Consider the following 6,927-nt stretch of genomic DNA (forward strand, 5'->3'; position numbering starts at 1 on the left):
AGTTATTTTTAAATATTTTACTTGGCAGAATTTGTGTTTATGGAGTGGTAATGATAGAGTCTTTCAGCAGCAATTTGCAGAGTGCCTATGGGCCAGGCAATATACTAAGCACTAGAGATAACTGACAGCCAAAGCCAGTGGATTTAAAATGTACAAGGAAGACAGGTTTCTCATAACCACAAATAGCATGTAAAGTTAAACCTGCCAAAAGTGCTGGGAAGAAGACAGGGAAGAAGAAAGGGTGAAAGGGAGTTGTGTAATAAAGGGAGTCGGGGAAGGAGATGCAACTGAGACAAGCTCCGAAGGATAAACAGGAGGTGGGGTGGGAAAGGTGAGTCAAGGCAAAGGTCTTAGCTAAAAGACCTAGGGGAAAAGAAGCTAAGAAACCTAGGGACAGTGGGAGATGATGCAGAAGAAAGAGGAGTTAGACCACTCAGGGCCTTGGAGAACATGAGGATTTGGCTCTTTTCTTAGAACAGAAGCCTTTGAAGAATTTTAGACGGGAGTATCATGGCTTAGGCTGGCTTTTCAAAAAAATCAGCTTGTATGAAGAGGGCCCACCTTGGACCTGGAAGTTAGTTAGAAAGCTACTGGCTACTTCAGTAGTACAAGTGAGCCATGATGATGACATAGACTTGGGTAGTAGAGTTGGAGAAAAGTAGACATTTGAAAATTACAGGTCAAAACAAAAGTATCAGATTTCTCCAGGTAGTTCTGGCTTATGTAACTGCCATTTAAAAAGAAGTCTTAAGATAGAAGTTTATTTCTCTCACAGGTCAAGAGGTAAACAATCAACAATCCAAGATGTGTGACAATGCCACCATTACAAGGTCCCTGAGTATTCAGAACCTCAACCCCCAACTGTTAGATTCACAACCACAAACTTCTATTCACAGTCCAAAGTGAAGCTCTGGCTTCCTCATCCATGTTCAAAGCCTCAGGATGGAGGAAGAGCCAGGAACACCAGTTGTCTGGGAAGAAACTTCCTTTTTTTTTTTGAGACAGAGTCTCCTGTCACCCAGCCTGGAGTGCAGTGACACAATCTCGGCTCACTGCAAGCTCCGCCTCCCAGGTTCACGCTATTCTCCTGCCTCAGCCTCCCGAGTAGCTGGGACTACAGGTGCCCGCCACCACACTCGGCTAATTTTTTGTGATTTTAGTAGATACGGGGTTTCACCATGTTAGCCAGGATGATCTCTATCTCCTGACCTTGTGATCTGCCCACCTCAGCTTCCCAAAGTGCCGGGATTACAGGTGTGAGCCACTGCGCCCGGCCAGAAGAAACTTCTTAAAAGTTAACTTACAGCTCCTCAACTCATGGGCAAGCATTTAAGCTGAGTTTATTAATTCTACAGAGGTTATCTCCCTAAAAGAGGGCTAGGAATGACAAGGTTAGGGTTTGTGTTTGGTGATTTCAAAAGAAGCAGAAAATTGTTCTATAACTACTTCTTAATCTTATCTAGAAGGAGGGAGAAATGAAATACGAGTAAAGCTGTAAGGCAAAAAAAGCCAATACATTTTAGCTGACAGGGAACTGTTTGGTGTTTTTGTGCTTAGACAAGATTTTGAAGTTTGTCTAACTTCATCACAAACACAGAATGACCTTGTGTGACACTGATTTTCTGTGAGATAGTTTATGTTCAACAAGAGTACCAGGGCCTAACTATGGGCAACAGGCCAGCTCCCAGCAACACCAAAGCCTGCTAGTTATTGTCAGGCCAATTCCCAATTCTCAGGGACTGTTTTTCTTAAAAGTAAACAAACATATAATTGCAGGTTGAGATGAATCATATGAAGGAAATAAATGGGATACTGAATAGAAACAGTAGTTGGGGAGCTACTCAAGACATGGTGGCTGGGCATGGTGGCTTATGCCTGTAATCCCAGCACTCTGGGAGGCTGAGGCGGGTAGATCACCTGAGGTCAGGAGTTTGAGACCAGCCTGGCCAACATGGTGAAATCCTGTCTCTACTAAAATACAACAATTAGCTGGGCATGATGATGGTCTCCTATAATCCCAGCTACTTGGGAGGCTGAGGCAGGAGAATGACTTGAACGCAGGAAGCAGAGGTTGCAGTTAGCCGAGATCACACCAATGCACTCCACCCTGGGTGACAGAGGGAGACTCCATCTCCAAAAAAAAAAAAAAGACATGGTGGCTAGGATAGACCTCTCTGAGGAATCTGTAGATGAAGGGCCCAGAACTTAGCCTTGAGGAACTCGGACATTGAATGGCTAAGTGAAGAAGGACAAGGATAAGCCAGACAAGGAGACTAAGGAGGGATGACAGAGAGGCAGGGAGAGATCTTAGAGTATGACATCACCTGGCTGCTTGCTCAGTGCCAGGTACCCTGCTAAGCTCTTTATAGACATTGTCTTACTTAAGCTTCACATACTTTCTTTTTTTTTTGGCGGGGGCGGGTGGTTCAAGCGATTCTCCTGCCTCAGCCTCCCAAATAGCTGGAATTACAGTGCCCACCACCACACCCAGCTAATTTTTTGTATTTTAGTAGAGATGGGGTTTCACCATGTTGGCCAGGCCGGTCTTGAACTCCTGACCTCAGATGATCTACCTGCTTCGGCCTCCCAAAGTGCTGGGATTATAGGCATGAGCCACTGCACCTGGCCAAGCTTTGCATACTTTCAATGAACACTTTAGTGCCTAGTGTAGGGCAAGCACTGTTTTAGGAGCTGGAGATATACATCAATAAAAAGGACAAAATCTTTGCCCATATGGAGCTTACATATTGCTTTGAGGGTGATAGACAATATACATAGGTAATATAATTTTAAGTAATAGTAAGTGCTCCAAATGAAAATAAAGTGAAAAAAGAGGTTAGAGAGAGTGACGGGGAAGAGAACAGGGTGGATACAAAGAGAGAGCTGCTTTGAGGAGGTAACACAGAGAGAGAAAATTAAACGAGGGAACAAACCATATGAACACACGGAGACAGTGCATTCCAGACACAGGGAACAGCAAAGGCAAAGGCCTTGATGCAGGAATGACTTTGGGGTGTTTGAAGTAAAAACAGAAGGCCAGGCCAGGCATGGTGGCTCATGCCTGTAATCCCAGCACTTTGGGAGGCTGAGGCAGGAGCACTACTTGAGCCCAGAAGTTCGAGACCAGTCTGGGCAACATGGTGAGACCCTGTCTCTGCAAAAATGTTTAAAAAGTACCCAGGCCTGGTGGCATGTGCCTGTAGTCCCAGCTAGTTGGAGGCTGAGGTAGGAGGATCCTTTGAGGCTGCAGTGAGCTATGATTATACCACCACACTCCAGCTTGAATGACAGACCAAGATCCCGGCTCAAAAAAAAAAAAAAGCCCAGTATGGCTAGACTGTGGGAGATGGGATCAAGATGTTTAACAGAGGGCATATTGTACAGAGCCCCATAAGCTATGGTAAAGCATTTGGATTTTATTCTAGATTTTATGCTTTTTAAATACTTTTATACTTTTAATAAATGGAATTTTTTTTTTTTTTTTTTTTTTTTTTTTGAGACAGAGTCTCACCGTGTCACCCAGGCTGGAGTGCAGTGGTGTGATCTCAGCTCACTGCAACCTCCACCTCCCAGGTTCCAGTGATTCTTCTGCCTCAGCCTCCCAAGTAGCTGGGACTGCAGGCACCCACCACCATGCCTGGCTAATTTTTGTATTTTTAGTAGAGACAGGTTTCACCATGTTGACCAGCCTGGTCTCAAACTCCTGACCTTTTGATCTGCCCACCTCAGCCTCCCAAAGTGCTGGGATTACAGACGTGAGTCACTGTGATCGGCCCATGGATTTACATATTAAAACTACCTCCGACTGTAGATGTGAAGGATAGACTAAAGAATGAGAATGACAGCAGGCAGACCAGTTAGGAGGCCAGTGCAGTGGTCCAGGGAGAAGAGACAATGGCTTGGTCAGGGTAGAGGTGGAGAGAAGTGGTCAAATTTGGGTTATGTTTTAGTCTCAGTTGATGACAATTACATCTTTCTAGTTAACTCAGGCCAGAAACATTGGAGTTATCCTTAATTTTATTTGTCAAACATGACCTCCAATCCATTAACAAAACTTGTTGGCTCTTTTCCAGAATATATTCAGAAACCAGCCCTTTCACACCTCCACTGCTGTCACTCTAGTCTGAGTCACCATCACCTCCTAATAGATCTCCCTGCTTCTGTCATTTCTGCCCATTCTCTGCTGCTCGCCCCCTCCCGCCCCCCGCCCAGGTTATTCTCAGCACAGCCTCCAGAGTCATCCTTTTTATTTATTTATTTTTTAACAACTTAAAAAATTTTATAGGCCGGGCATGGTGGCTCACGCCTCTAATCCCAACACTTTGGGAGGCCAAGGCAGGCGGATCACGAGGTCAGGAGTCCGAGACCAGCCTGACAAACATGGTGAAACCCCGTCTCTACTAAAAATACAAAAATTAGCCAGGCGTGGTGGTGTACACTTGTAATCCCAGCTACTCAGGAGACTGAGGCAGGAGAATTGCTTGAACCCAGGAGGCAGAGGTTGCAGTGGGCCAAAATCACGCCACTGCACTCCAGCCAGGGCGACAGAGCAAGACTCCGTCTCAAAAAGTAAAATAAATATTTAAAAATTGTATTATATACAGACAAGGGGTCTCACTATGTTGCCTAGGTTGGTCACAAACCCCTGGGCTCAGGCAATTCTCCCGCCTCAGCCTCCCAAAGTACTGGCATTACAGGTGTGAGCCACTGCACCTGGCCAGGTCATCCTTTTATTTATTTTATTTATTTTTATTTTTTTTGAGATGGAGTCTCCCTCTGTCACCCAGGCTGGAGTGTAGTGGCGTGAACTCAGCTCACTGCAAGCTCTGCCTCCCGGGTTCACACCATTCTCCTGCCTCAGCCTCCCCAGTAGCTGGGACTACAGGCACCCGCCACCACGCCCGGCTAAATTTTTTGTATTTTTAGTAGAGACGGGGTTTCACCATGTTAGCCAGGATGGTCTCGATCTCCTGAACTCGTGATCCGCCTGCCTCAGCCTCCCAAAGTGCTGGGAGTACAGGCATGAGCTACCCCGCCCAGCCCAGGTCATCCTTTTAAAATGTAGGTTGGATCACATCACTGTGCTCAGAAGTCTGCAGTGACTTCCATTTAAATCAACAGAAGAAGCCAAAATCTTTAAGATAAGCTAAAAGACCTTTCCCAATCCAGACCCTGCTTCACTTCTCTTTTCACCTTTCCCACAACTCTGGCTCACTCATGCCACTCCAGCCCCACTTGCCTCCTTCCTGTTTGTTTCCCATGTATGTCCCAACACTCCTGCCATAGGGCTTTATTCCAGCTGTTTCTTATGCTAGATAAAGGCCTATCTCCTGGAAATCCATGTGGCCAAAACTAATCTTCTTCAATGATTTGCCTGAATTTCACTTTACTGAGGCCTCATTTAGTACTAAAATCTGTCCTTTTGATACTTTTAAACTTGATCTATATTTTCTTTTATCTATAGTATCATCTCCCTTGTAGAAATGTAATCAGAGATCTTTATTTTATTCAGTAGTATCCCAAGAGCATAGAAGAGTGCCTGGCACATACTATACACTCAATAAATATATTTGTTGAACAGATGAATGAAAAAATGAGGCAGACTTAGCTTGCTGATGGATTGATTGGGGAGGAGGAATGGAGAAAGAGGATGACCTTTCAGTTTTGGCCCAAATAACTGAATGACATGTGGTGCAATTTCTGGATGGGGAAGCCTGGAAGAGACAGGCTTTACGGGTAAGAACAAGAGCGCCATTTTGTACTAGAGAGATTTTTAAAGATTTTTGTATTAGAGAGATTTATTAAAGGTCTCAGAGAAGATGTCCCATAAGCAGTTGAATTCATGAGCCTGGAGCTCGGGGCAGAAGTTAGGGGCCAGCAAGAGAAGTTTGGGAATCTTCATTGGTTATAGATGGTATTTAAAGTCAGGAGGTAATAGGTGATAAGTCTAGATTAAGGAGAGAGTCAAAGATTGAGCCCTGAGGCACTTCAACATTTAAACTTCAGGAGAAGCCTATTAGATACAAAGGAAACCTGTAGAGAGTAGTGTCCCTGAAGAAAACAAAGGAAGGAGGGAGGGAGTGACCAAGTGTACCAGATGTTGTCGGGAGAGTGAGTAGGATGGCCCCAGATTTGTTGACTTTGGCAAGTGTGAATTCAGACAATGGTGGCAACAAAAGCATGATTGTAGTGATTTGAGAGCTGACAGAACTACAGGGGCACCTTACTCAAGCTCCCGTATTAAGTCGTAGAGTTAGAAGTGAACCAAAGTCTTGATTGTGGTGATAGTTTACTGGGTTTATGCATGTCAAAACTTATTTAAGTGTATACTTTGAAGTTTATTTTGGGTACCATTTTATTTTGTGTACAGTTTATTGTATGTCAATTATATCTCAGTAAAGCTGTTACCAGAAAAAAAAGAAAAAAAAAAAATGAACCGAAGCTTCACTGCACCATGACTTCTGCATGTTGGGCTCCAGTTCCCTGTTTACAATTGTACACTTCGGGATTTTGTGACACATTTCAACACTGGACCGATCAGACCTCTCCCTTAGTCATTGGACTGCGCTGTCTTTTCTGCCCGTGACCCAGTCTCACGCCCCATGACCCTCTCCTAAAACACGCGCAGTCTCCTCTCTCTTTCCCTTCCTCTCTTGTCTCTTCCTTGCCTACCAGCCTCACCTGATGGGCTCATGTTCTCTCCGTCCCCGATCCACTCGGGCTCCGGCGGCTGCTGCTTAGGCGCCTTCGGCATCGCGGTGGCAGTCAGAGCTAGAAACGAGAGTTACAGATAGAAACTAGAATATGCTTTTTAAAAAAAAAGTATGCCTCAACTCCTTCATACTAGTAGGAAATTATTATGGTCATTCCTTCAGTCTCGCTGCGTCGGGAGGTCACGGCGTCATGCTTCCCAGACCGTCGTAAACG

This window comes from Trachypithecus francoisi, unplaced genomic scaffold (assembly GCF_009764315.1).
Source record: "Trachypithecus francoisi isolate TF-2019V2 unplaced genomic scaffold, Tfra_2.0 Lachesis_group10, whole genome shotgun sequence".
Classification (NCBI taxonomy): Eukaryota; Metazoa; Chordata; class Mammalia; order Primates; family Cercopithecidae; genus Trachypithecus; species Trachypithecus francoisi.